At 41.7% G+C, this 14,162-nt stretch overlaps 1 protein-coding gene and 1 non-coding gene across 2 annotated transcripts in view; both read right to left on the bottom strand.

The window, feature by feature from the left end:
* Positions 1-14,162, bottom strand: part of LOC126354362 (uncharacterized) — a 136,034-nt gene that overhangs the window by 107,579 nt on the left and 14,293 nt on the right. The window lies entirely within an intron of this gene.
* Positions 12,419-12,492, bottom strand: Trnat-ugu (transfer RNA threonine (anticodon UGU)). Its single transcript has one exon. It is a non-coding gene; the product is annotated as a tRNA-Thr (tRNA).

Raw genomic sequence — 14,162 nt, 5'->3', positions numbered from 1 at the left:
CCTTGAATCGGCGCCGCGGCTATTCGGACTATGTGGTTCATTTGGAACTCTAGTGGAGTGCTGTAAACTAGCTCCTTCACACGACACCAAAGAAACAACGCAGTCTGTTTGGATCCGGAGATCTTTGCTGGCCTGAAAACTGGTTCGCGTCGTTAATTGTAAACCCACTCATCGTAGTCTTGTATTCCCACTACCGCGAGCACTACCGTATCACATCAGGTAATTCAAGAACGAAAACAAGAGTAGCGTAGCTGAGCGACGTGTAGCACTACGCCCCCCTGCTGGGGTTGGATCGAAAAGCCGAACCCCTGCACGCACGGCGACGTGCTTAATCAGGTGACGTCAAACGATTAACATCATTTGTCATCCTCTTTTGGGGCTATTTCCCGACGTCTGCGTCCCCGTACGTCTCAAATTACTTGTCTATGCAGCATCTACCACTCACCAGTTTTTTTTAAACATTAATAACAATCTGCCAGAGACAGCAAAGGACTTAGAGAGCAGTTGAACGGAATGGGTAGTGTCTTGAAAGAAGTATATAAGATGAACATCAACAAAAGCAAAACGAGGATAATGGAATGTAGTCGAATTAAGTCGGGTGATGCTGAGGGAATTAGATTAGGAAATGAGACACTTAAAAGTAGTCGATGAGTTCTGTTATTTGGGGAGCAAAATAACTGATGATGGCCTAAGTAGAGAGGATATAAAATGTAGACTGGCAATGGCAAGGAAAGCGTTTCTGAAGAAGAGAAATTTGTTAACATCGAGTATAGGTTTAAGTGTCAGGATGTCGTTTCTGAAAGTATTTGGATGGAGCGTAGCCATGTATGGAAGTGAAACATTGACGATAAATAGTTTGGACAAGAAGAGAATAGAAGCTTTCGAAATGTGGTGCTACAGAAGAATGCTGAAGATCACATAACTAATGAAGTATTGAATAGGGTTGGGGAGAAGAGTAGATTGTGGCACAACTTGACAAAACGAAGGGACTTGTAAATTGCTACAGTGCGTGCAAACTTTAGTTTCCAGGTCTTGGGAAGTGTAAACACTACAGAAGCACCGCATGAATGTTAGTTGTGTGAACACACACACACACACACACACACACACACACACACACAGACAGACAGACAGACAGAGAGAGAGAGAGAGAGAGAGAGAGAGAGAGAGAGAGAGAGGGAGAGAGAGAGAGAGAGAGGGGGGGGGGGAGAGAGAGCGCCTGCGCTATTGCGTACGTGTGATGTACATCGCTGGTTTCTTGGGCTTGTAAAGGGCGTGTGGACGCCCGCTGAGCACAACTGGAATACGTGAGCCAACCGAGTGGCGTGGCGCTATCCGGACAAAGGAGATTTATTCGCAGACGCGTGTTTCCGGCTGCGTGACGTCATCGGGAATGGGCGCCACGTGCTGTCTGCGCGACGGCCTTCGCCGTTATGAATGCCGGCGGCTTGGCAGGCGACGCAAGGTCGCAGCCGCGACTTCGCGGCTTATAACGACAGGTTTCGCGACGGGCCCGCGCAGCCCGAAATTTACCGTCCACACGTTGCGTCAGGCCCTGGCCGCCGTCCATTTATTACGGCGCGGTTCTGTCCCTCGCCTGTAAATTTATTCTTTTAGTTAACGGCTGATTTGTGTTACGACGCCCCGGCTGCGTTACGCACGGACTGACCTCCACACCAGGTGATCTCAGGCGTAGGTGCCACTGACCGAGAAACGGCCTTTCTGGCTCTGCTGGGAAAAACACACAGCCTTTTCCGCACTCTCCCTTTCCATGGCGTTCACCTCGACTAAAAGGTTAGCTGTTAAGCGGATCCGAACATCAGGGTATAACGTCCCGTTAGCGACGAGGTCATGGTTGGGGATGGATAGCGGCCGTGCCCTGTCAAAGGAACAATCCTGGTTATCTGTTGCGAAGCCATCATACAACTGTCTCCGAAGTTGGTACGGAGGAGGTTACGCGATCAGTTGTCAAATATGTGATTTTTTCGTGCAACGTATTTGGCAACTACGTTATCCGATCATCAAAAGCTATAAAACAAGGAAACCAACCTATAAGTCGCAATACTACGCATACTGACAACCATACCAAATTAGTTATTGCGTCCTGTGGTGGAACGCATCTTAAAGCTTCTATACGTTAGGCAACGTCAGAAGTACACGATTAAAGTGCTGCCATTCACGGAAGTTCATTGTCGACTGTGATTATCATATGGCTGCGAAACTTGGGGACATGCTAACGCGTTAATGCGGAACCGATTTAAGCTGAAAAAAGTTAGTTCCAATTTTGTCCACCAGATGCAAATCTGGTGCTATAGAGCATATCGTTAACGTCTGCGGTGCTCATATTGCACTAATTGCGTAAGCGGCGGTTAATAATAAAATCAACATCATGCCTTTCTCTCTTGTTGACCTTTTCTTTCCATGCCCTTTCCTCATCTGTTACATACGGTTATGTTGCCGGAATTGTGTGAAATCCCGGTATTCTACGAAACTTCTAGCTAATGTATAGACTGCCTGATGGTTTTAGGCAAAGCGTGAAAAGTTGTGAAAATATTACATACTTTTCCTAGACTTACTATGCAATTCCTAGGCATTATACAGAATGACCAAATAATTGATACGCATTTGAAACTAAAAGAACTAAACTGCGAAATAAAGCACAGGATATTCTTACCGGAAAACAATGAAAGCAAAACAGATTGATGTGCTTGTTACAGTAAGAATTCACTTTTCTTCCTCACAAAAAAACCAGTTTACATTTTGGCAATTTGATCTGGTACATACATTTCACTGATTCAAAGAAGAACGCGAACGGAATATTGTTACCGACAAAACACAAAAGAGAACTGGCGTGACCTCCTTGCGGCAGCAGGAAAGGCTAGAGTGACATTTAGAATTGCACGTTATTTTGTTTTTGACACAAATGCACCTCATTTTGGCATTTCGCATTGCACATACACCTGACTAATACGTGTTCGCTTCCTGTGGACTGAAAAGTAGCTGCAGACCGGAGGACTATTTAGTGATCAGGAACGTCTTGAATTCTCATGAAGTTCTGTGGATAAACGATTAATTCTGATTATGTTGATAGCTCTAACACCTCTTCGCGAAATTGTATGGGTGAATCGGCAAGGTTTAAATGCTGTCAGTTATTGTGACAAAATCTTGGTCCTCATGTGTGGTTGTCACAAGGTGCTGCGGGCCCATACTTCGCACTGATTGACGATAATGCTCGATCTCATAGAGCACGGCTGGTTGATGTTTTTTTTTTTTTTTTTTTTTTTTTTTTTTTTTTTTTTTTTTTTTTTTTTTTTTTTTTGAAAAGGGGAGATATGCTGCACCTATGACGTGACCTTCTCGCTCTCCCAATTTGAGTCCCAAGAGCATGTCTGGGATGCACTACCGAGACGGGTTCCATCACGTCATCATTCACCGACAATTCTGTAAGGCTTAACGGGAAGTTCTGCAGGAAGAATGAGCGTTACTGCTTCAACATATTGATGACATCATTCACCATATGCTCCGTCGTCGTCAAGCCCATATTGCTGTCAGAGGTAGTCAAAACCCATACTGAGTATTTTAACCAGTTGGAGAAAAACGAGGAGCGTTTTTGTCCATTGTTATGCCTGTTGCAGTTCCTTACATTCTGTATTCTTTACATTGTTTCTGCTTTTCTATCACGTGTATATACTCTTTCGCGGCAAAATAAATGCAACATTGCAAAATTTCCGATTGTTGCTTTAATTTTGGACACCAGTGTATTAACAGTCGTCAACCTTTCATATTTTAGCTACGAAGTTTGTATTATAAAAATCGTGTATAGTTGCGGTCTCTGTACTGTGGTGCACCTATTGTCGTGCTGCTAATACGTACTGCGAAAATGGCTGACGGTGCTTCATGCTCCGAAGTGAAACACGCGTGTGGAACACCGTTAGAAAGTAGGGAGGAACAGGTTGTTCTTAATGGTTTTCACGAGTCTACGGAGAAAAATGAGCTCTGAAGTGTTCCGAGTAACAATGTTGAAAGAAGGTAAGGAATTCTGACACGGGTGTGCATAGCTCAACCAGTAGCGTTGCACTTTGGTAAATAGGTACAAACCATGGATAGAAAATTCTAATCTCACGTTTGTGTTTTTGTTCGATTCTCTGTCGCTACATCTTTTAAACGCAAAAATCATCAAATATATGCTATTCAACTCACATCCAATCATAATTTTTAATGAAAATTGCACGTCTTCTTGCTTGTGATCACTGATTGCACGCAAAATTGCAGTTCTCATTGCAAATATTAATTATTTAGTATTGACATTTTACTGAAGATTGCTAATAAACGTTGTTTAAATCAAGAAAAATAATAAATTTTAGTACAAAAATGAAAAATCAAATAGTCTTTATTGGACTCGAGCCAGAGTGATATGCTTCGTGGAAACGTGGTAAACAATTTTCTCAGCATCGAGAACGCCATACAAAGGCTACATTTTTACAGCTGTCACTTACCACTGCAATATGAAACCCAAGGCATTTAAGCTGGCGGTATACGGGACAGCACGTCATGAAAGAACAAAATGTGGTGCTTGGGTGTCTTGTTGATCGATTCATTCTCAATGTAGCATATGGCACAGTACTGAAATTTATTTCTCGAATTGAGTTCAGTGATTACCAGACGACAAAGTAACACCATCACTATACGGCGGAATCCCTGCAATACGCTTGTGTGTCACACGTATCTCGAGTACAGAAATTACCGCGTTTAAGTTGACAATTTTAGTCACTTTTTAATAAATAAAAATGTCGTGTGACTAGGGCATCCCGTCGGGTAGACCGTTCGCCGAGTGCAAGTCTTTCGATTTGACGCCCCTTTGGCAACTTGCGCGTCGATGGGGATGAAATAATGATGATTGGGGCAACACAACACCCAGTCCCTGAACGGAGAAAACCTCCGACCCAGCTAGGAATCGAACCCGGTCCCTTAGGATTGACAATCTGTCGCGCTGACCACTCAGCCACCGGGGGCGGACACACTTTTTAATTACAATACTATATTAGCAAGAAAGAGAGCATGTTACACTTCCCGCCTGGTCTTTTAAGATAACTGCAGCTGCTCTAGTTGCTGCAGGTTAGTTGAACCGGATGGCTGGCCAATGCTGCTCCAAGTTAGATGCGCCAATAGTGTAGTTGCCCAGTTTTATTGGTCAGTCGATGTGTGCGTAACGCACAGCGTAAAATGTAACTTTATTGCCATACTTAACTTTACTCCACACTACTTGGCTTCTGCTCCACGTGAAACAGAATTCAAAGAGAATCCAGCAAACGCGGAAGAATAGAAGGTGTAATGTTTACGTCAGGTTCGTTTTTATGATAAACACAGTATAGCACCTAGCATGCTGCTAGAGGCTAGAGGACCCAAAAGTAAACAGAGCGGCCCGCTGATATCGTGTGGTAAATTCGTATTCTGTAGCAGCGGAAGTGTTCCAGCTGTGCCAGTCCAAACTAGACGGCTAAAGAAGTCATTTGGATGGGCCTGAGACAGCTGTTTGATCTCCGCGGATGCCGAAAACGAATTACCGCACAATACGCCACATTATCTAAGAGCTACCCTGTTTTGTTTTTAGATCTAGCGGCGTGCTACGGTGCTATAGCTGGGGAAATTCAGAAACTACCAGGGTGCAGACGTCAACCTGCCAAAGATCTAAAAATTCGTTACGCAATTTCAGTTTCTCGAGGTGATAACTAAGAGGTTTGGCTGACGCAAAATCATAGTACAATGAAAGTTGCGCTCGACACCTACCCAAGACAAGGGCGGAAGTTGTCACAATGTGTGTGGAAAGGTAATGACAACCAGCATGCAAAACCAAAAACGTGTAAACCGTGAATCACGCCGAGAAAATCTGAAGGATCAGAAACCTGATCGTGTAGCTATCCTAATGGGAACACTAAAATAACAAACTTACGAGTAGTGTCCACCTTTAATAGCGAACGACAGCAGCCAGGACATCAAACACCAGAATTAATGAGGGGAAAACAATCAACGTTTAAACAGTAGCATATTTCTCTCGAACGTACTTGTCTGTGGTCTACCCCTTCCCTTCCCGGGTCGTTTAACCTTTTCCATCGGTATATCGCAGTCGGAGTGCTGATTTCTTGATGTGAGCGTTGGATGCAGGTCGCATTATTGACTTTCAGTAAACCAACAGCAAAGACGCCACGGCGCCTGAGGCCGTATGACAACAGTTGCGTGATTATTGCGATAATTATGGTGCAATATACTATTACTGCGTATCTCGTAATTTCCACTATATGAGCCTACTGTAGATTCATTTCAACATTCAAAATAGTCTGAACAGACTGGTTATTCTCAACGAGTTCTGATAGTAAATCTACCAGACTTCTAAATGTATTGGGAACAAATGTTGAACGAAGTCTTACGCGACAGTGAGTAATTCACATTACGGGATAAAAAGTGATGATCATACGAATTCAGAACAGTAAATGATAATAATAATAATAATAATAATAATAATAATAATAATAATAAAAATAATGGCGTGTGACGAGAGCCTCCCCTCGGATAGACCGCTCGCCTGGTGCAAGTCTTTCGATTTGACGCCACTACGGCGACTTGCGCGTCGATGGGGATGAAATGATGATGATTAGGACATCACAACACCCAGTCCCTGAGCGGAGAAAATCTCCGACCCAGCCGGGAATAGAACCCGGGCCCTAAAAAAGGGTGACAATGTATGTAGAAAATTGTGGTATCGACATGGCTCCTACATCTGCGATATAGGAAACTGCTACAAATCGAGAAACGCAACCACCATCCGAATAAGACAATATAACATTGTGTTACAGGTTACTGGTCTGCGACGGGGGGGGGGGGGGGGGGGGGATGCCTTGGGCAAATACTCAAATGTCGAACAAGTATGGGGTCTACCTTTACTAGAGACGTTTCAGATGAGATTCTACTGTGACCAAACAATAAAATTGGTAAAATAAAAGTACCTTCATATCTTTTGAACATGATATTTGATGTTCTTGAGTTGAAAGTTTTTGTAGACTTAGCAGCAATCACAAAATCTGACAACGAATGCGCCGATGAACTTTTCTTAGTGGGAGGAAGCGGACGTAACAATTTTCACAGTAATATATAAAAAAAAATGTGCTGTTCACGTAGATAGCTCTTCGATTTGAGAATCCAGGTGGCAACGATGAAATAAGAATCGACTACCCCAGTGTAAAGCATTTTAACTTATTAAGACACTACTCACATTAAATTTTAAAGTTAATATGAAAATGAAATTTTTTCCTTGAAATTTTCCTGCAATTTTGTTACTGTTTGTAATGCTCAGTTGTTTACGAAAGATAGCCGTAGCATATAATTAATAATTAAACATTTTATTTTGAAGATTTTTAAGAAACGTTATGATGACAAAAGTTGTGGCCGAGCTTTGCGAAAACAGGGACAAAATATAAATAGGATGGCCATATAAAGATATGAACTCGATCCTGCTAGAATATGAATTCATGACAATCATTCGTAGTTCGCGTTCACATTAGTGCAGGCGTAGTTTCTCCCTTCATTATAGTAGAGTCACAATCAACTACAGCGAGACAATGTCGTGACCAGCCACTGACCGACATTTAACGCAGAATTTTCTGAGAAAGAATTCCTTGCGACGGCTCTGATTGTAAATGAAGAAGAGTAAGATCAAAACAAGCCGAGCAACTGAATACTAATTCCAACGAACTGATGGACGACGGAGCTAAGTTTCATGAATATTACAGAACTTTAGAAAATTATTATAGATTTCTACTGACCGAACTTTGGGTTAAATAATCTCAGCCATTTCATTACAGCATAATTTTATCATCATGACACAGTACAACTACATACAATTAAACTCCTGCAGTTAGCTTTTGAAACGGTGGGGGAGGGAGGGGTGTGAACGCATTGGCACACGAGAAAATTCACACTGACAAGGAAGGAACGAAGGAAGAATAATTTCGTGTACGGCAAATAATATTCAACGGGTACTTCTAGTCTGAAGCTATCTTTTCAGCCTAGTAATGCAGTACCGACATACGAAGAATGTACGTTTGAAATACTATGTCTAAAACATATGAGCAACCTGTTCAAAATTTATAATCTTGTATCATGCGTTATTGCTACTAATAACTTAGTGAACAAAACAAAGAAAAAACCAAATGTTGTACCTTCTGTTTCCATTTCAACACCACTTTCGATCCAGGAAGAATATCTGAAGTCTGTCTCCATGAAGTTTGGATCGGATAAATAATATAATACGTGACACTAGCACACGGCCTGGTTTTGTTATTCATGTTTCTGACGATAAATGGAACGAAGTACTACAAACTGAAAAACGGTAGAATTCAAACACTGAGCTGCACGACTCTGAAAGAAAAACACTGTCCGCGAGGATTACGTTAGTGAAACAGCGACAGTCTAGCCGACGAGTTGGCCGACAATCGCGGCACGGTAACGGCGACATCATTGTTGACGCGAGCACGGTCACGTGCCGGGTGAGTGCGGGTGCACGAAGTCACACGGTAACGACAACACTTTCAACTTCGCCAGAAGACAGATTCTTCTCAACAATACATTTAGGTAGACACATCGCATAATAGTACACTAGCTACGACTGAAATACGCATTTCCTTTCCGTTTTAGCTGTTTGGACACGTTTATGAAAATGTATTTGACATATCGCGCTTGAATACATTTCGAAACTTTTCGCATTTTAAATGAGAAAAATCTCTTTATCCAGGAAGGTCAGAGAATCCGACGAATTCTCCTCGATGAGCATGACAATGAAACGGAAGAAGAGTTTGAAGATGACGGAAATCAGTCCCTCCGACTCTGTTCTGACATTTTGTAAACTAGGAGGGTAATCCCAAAAGTAAGGTCTCCTATTTTTTTATACAAGTACACAAACCTGTTTATTTCTACAATGGGTTACATCAGTTTACAGCTTGAACATTTATCTATTTTTCGACATAATCACCATTTCTGTCGATGCATTTTTGTGGACGCTGTGGCAGTTTTTGTATGCCCGTGTCATACCAGCTCGCCGCCATGCTGTTCAGAAAGTTATGAACCTCTTCTTTCACCTCGTCGTCGGAGTTGAATCGCTTTCCGGCCAAATGTTCTTTTAGCCTAGGGAACAGGTGATAGTCACTGCGGCCCAAGTCAGGACTATAGGGTGGGTGGGTAATTATGTTCGACTGAAACTGTTGCAGGAGAGCAACGGTTTGCCGAGCGATGTGTAGGCGAGCGTTGTCATGGAGAATGTGTACGACCTTGCTAAACATTCCTCTTTTCCGGATCTGAATTTCCCGTTTGAGTTTTTTCAGAATATCACAATACCTGTCAGCGTTAATTGAGGTCCCAGCGATTCAGCTCCGACGAGGTGAAAGAAGAGGTTCATAACTTTCTGAAGAGCATGGTGGGGAGTTAGTGCGACATGGGCATACAGAAACTGCCACAGCGTTTACAAAAATGCATCGACAGAAGTGGTGATTATGTCGAAAAATAGCTAAATGTTCAAGGAGTAAACTGATGTAAACCATTGTAAAAGTAAGAAGGTCCATGTACTTACACGAAAATAAGAGACCTTACTTTTTGGATTACCCTCATATTTTATCTATAACTGGCAGTGTCCTCAGAAAAGAAACGTAATCTTTGCCGCAAAATTTTTAATGAGTGCTTTCGGTCAACATCTAGCATGTAAATTTTGTTGACAGCCTATGTTGGGTTGGCTGTACTTCTAACCGATACAACCAGATTTCAGAACTGTTCATGTCACCGGACTAGTCATTCGTGAAAAATTAAATGATTATAGACAGACAAAAACCTACTATATCAGTTATTTCACGTACATAACTACATGTATTTGTAGAACGAATTTTTACTCAGCCCTGATTTGAAACTTCCTGGCGATCTAGAACAGTGCCGGGATCGAGATTTAAATCTGGGACCTTTCCCTTTTGTGTGTAAGTGTTCCACTGACTGAGTGTTCGTCTACCATTCTAGACCCGCCCTCGTAGCTTTGCTTCTGCCATTACGTCTTCTCCTACATCCCAATCTTCACAGAATCTCTCCTGCATACCTTGCGAAACGTTACAAATTGATCAATAAAAGGAACAAGCGCGGAATTTCGATGGAGTTCATTTAAGCAACGATAGAGAAGTCAACAATTCACTTTTCTGTTTCGAGACAAAATGTAGTTTGGTATCAAGACGCTGCGTTTGCTTGAGGATGTGTCAATAGATACTTGCGTAGTATCTCCTGACAAGCTGTGAACATATCCAGCGCTGGTCCTGGCCCACTTTACTTGCCTTGGTCATTAACCGCCAGCTAATCAGTACACAAGTAATCTATCTTTAAACGTTAAAATCAGTGTCAGGCGGAAGAAAATTTTGAAATAAGCGTCCCTCACGTTAGTTCTGCACCATCTGGGGGCTAGCAGAAGGTTAACTACCTCTTGTATTCACACAGTTCTTCACAGGAAACCCTAATAATGTAGATCAATGAATGACACAAGAAAGAAGGAAAGAAAGAAATTGTTGACGACATAATGTCGAAATATGTGTCGCAAGTCAAACTGATGGGCACTGGAAGGTTTTGTGTTGTGACTGTAGTAAACGCCCACAAAAGATTCCACACGGCGAGGTATGGTAACGTGAGACCAATCTTGTTTCACTACTGCGTTACCTGGTATCTGTCTACGTTTCTCCTTGGTGGTACTATCCCTCGAGATATTCTAATAATGGGAGAGATGAATAAATGCTGTTTCCCTTCTTGCTGCTTTGCTGTTTTCCCCTCAATATTTTACTGAAGCCTCTGCAACTTTTTCGGTGAAATTCAATAAATAAACAGTGAATGAGAAACTTCCAGTAACCTGGCTGTTTCGAAGCTGACAAAGATAATTAAAGCTATACCAAAATAAATTCTAAGCGATAGTAGAAAAACAGGTACACTACTAGTTCCGTGTTCATTTTGCTACACCTTGGTAATGTTGGCATGGGAAACACTACACGTGATAGATTAATCAGTGTGCCGTCCCACTCAGCCCCGTTCCCTTTTGTAGTATTGTATCGGAACTTTGAGCAACACATACGTCATTTATATCTAGTTTGCGTATTTTTTTCCTTTGAGCTTGGTTTCATTTGTCTCCCTTTTTCTGAATCGCTGAAGTCTAAACTTTTACAGGCCGCTAGTGCTTAGTGTTCAATCCCCAACAACCGGAACGACCTAACACCACACTTACAACTTAACAACACTGTTTAAATGTGTGTTTAATTTCGCTTTTGGCACCTTGTTGACAGAATAATGATCAAAGGCCTATTGCGGTCGCTACCTTCGTCAGATGCACATAAAGGTAAGCTCAATATTTACAGTGAGTGTTTAGCTGCTCGATTTGAAGCTTCAAGCGAATATATTACTGCAGAGCGAGTGGGTGGTGGTGGTGGTGGTGGTGGTGGAGGTGGGGGGGGGGGGAGGGGGAGGGGATATTGTGTGCTCGCTTACCGCCGACACGCAAATGCTGGGTTCCTTTGCTACTCATACGCCCGGAGTTTACCGACTTTAATGTTTGTTGCAGTATTTAATGCATAAAAAGCGTCAACTTATCCATAAGCAATTCATAAAAACACCAGCCTCACTTCGCTTTCCATTCTCAGAAATCCCCACAATATTTGAGAAAGACGATTGGGACCATCACTGTAGAAAAAAGTTACGTTAAATACGAGAAACAACTCTACATGGAGGGTGTGTATACACCTCTACATGTGAACCATTTGTAGTACGAACAATATATAGTGTACGCAGTATACGCTATACTTTTTTTCCCTGGGTGGCTGAAATGTGGGAGAGCTTTGAAAGAAAATCCCTTTAGGTCAGTGTTGGCATTGAAATGTGTACCACAGACGTATGTAAATTCTCAATATTCTTAAAGAGGGCGGCGGAAAAAAAGGAAGATTGGATTTAACGTTCCGTCGACATCGAGGTTATTAGAAAGGGAGCTCATTCTCGGATTGTGCCAAGGATGGGGAAGGAAATCGGCGGTGTCCTTTCAAAGGAACCATAGCGGTTTTTGCATAAAGCACTTTAGGGAAATCACGGAAAGGCTGAATCTGGATAGCCGGACGTAGGTATGAACTATCGTCCTCCCGAATGCAAGTCCAATTCTCTAACCACTGCTCCACCTCGCTCGGTGGAGATATAAAAATGGGCTACGAGAACACCAAGGCGAAGTTCGAAAACCATTTTCCGTGCTCTTGCTCTTGCACCTGGAATACATGTGAATTCTGATTTCGCAAAACAACACATGTCCTTACGGGTAATATTTCAGAAACAACAAGGAACTTTACTGAAATTACAATGATATCAGTCAAATGTGTGCCCCGACCGGGACTCGAACCCGGGATCTCCTGCTCACATGGCAGACGCTCTATTTATCTGAGCCACCGAGGCCACAAAGGACAGGGCGACTGCAAGGACATCTCTGGCACGCCTCCCGTGAGACCCACATTCCCAATTTATTGTCCCGCACTATATTCATAGTGCCCCTGCCCATTATACTCATTACTCGCGGCTTTTTGCCGATTCCCGTAAGAGTTCAGGTACGGTTTGTACCATCCGCACAGGAGATGATGGTCAAATGGGTTCGGACATGTCAGGAAGAAAGATACCATCTTATATATATATATATATATATATATATATATATATATATATAACTTGATCATCATACTGACGCGAACACTTCACTAAATTGTGTGATACGATAAAAACAAGAAGATTACAATGCCATTAAAATATCTTGACCTTACCCTCCTCATGTTCGAATTTTGTTTTAAAGAGCCGTGACTTCGTTTTTTCATATTAAGTTCAGGTGGCCTTGTTATGTAATAAAATTCTGCTACATAAACACACACTATGTATTTGTTTATTGTAAAAGACATAAAAATCACAGTACAGTATACTGTCAAAGGAAATAAATATACAGAAAAATCTTTCCAAAATGAAATTGCAAATTTTAAGGAATTTATCATTTTTTTCCCAAGCAGCATTTTTTTCGTGAAATGCTGCGGATTCATCATAATTGTCGGCAATGTACTTGAGCATTCTGCGTTTATCTTCAATTTTGTTTTCATTGTCTGGGCACACACCGTTTTTATAAGTATGCCTGGTTCTCGATTATAAGGATACGTTGGCCCAAGAATGTTAAATTATTCCTCCTATGAATGGTTTTGCCGCAACTATTCCTATCTGTTTTTCAGAAAAGCATAATACCACAAAAGTTGAAACAATGAACGATACTTTTTTTATCACTAGTAATGTCATTAACAGAAACCTAATGGAATTGGCATTTATTTTGTAATAATGCGACAATGAGTTGTAATCAAACATCCTCACTTTCAAATATAGTAATTGTAAAATTCCCTTTACTACTAGAGTTAACTGTGTGTTCAAACACGTCCTTCATTGTGTAGTCTGCTTACAAGCCTCCATGTTCTTTTCACTACTGCAAGGTCCCTATATGATGGAAGATCCTTGGACAGAGAAAAGAAGACTGATGTTCCAAAACCGCCTCTGCGAAACTAGTCATTAAAAACTTGATGACAGTGTTGTTCTTATTCTGACTTGGACAGCCGTCCAAAAGCACCTGAGTTCTGTAACACTACATGAAACACATTATTGGAATAATGATGGAGAAAAATGGATACCTGACACCTAAGTCCTGGTCCTGACTGAAGTCATTTTGTTATTAAATGATGCAAATTGGGCGCCCCAACACTGCTGTATTCATAAATCAAAACCATTAAAACGTGGACTTCGGTCGTTTTGCAAATTCACCATTCGTGTACACACTTCCATTTGCATTTTCAGTTTTAAATTTGTATCCTGTTCAGGTTTTTACTAAACGGTAACTTGACGCGCCGAAATGTTTACAGAATGTGTTCAACAGTGATCTGTTTGGTGAATGATCACACCGTCTCCAGAAAACAGCACTGACAAACGAACTTAAAGAAGTAAATAGTACCATATGAAGTGGTGATTACATTTTGATCAAACGTAAAAGAAATATATCTGAAGTTCATATCAAATATGGATAAACTAAAGCTAAAGAAGGTGAGATC

The sequence above is a fragment of the Schistocerca gregaria genome, chromosome 3, assembly GCF_023897955.1.
Source record: "Schistocerca gregaria isolate iqSchGreg1 chromosome 3, iqSchGreg1.2, whole genome shotgun sequence".
NCBI classification, from domain to species: domain Eukaryota; kingdom Metazoa; phylum Arthropoda; class Insecta; order Orthoptera; family Acrididae; genus Schistocerca; species Schistocerca gregaria.
The sequence above is the reverse complement of the archived record's forward strand: the minus strand, read 5'-3'. Positions and strand labels throughout refer to the sequence as shown.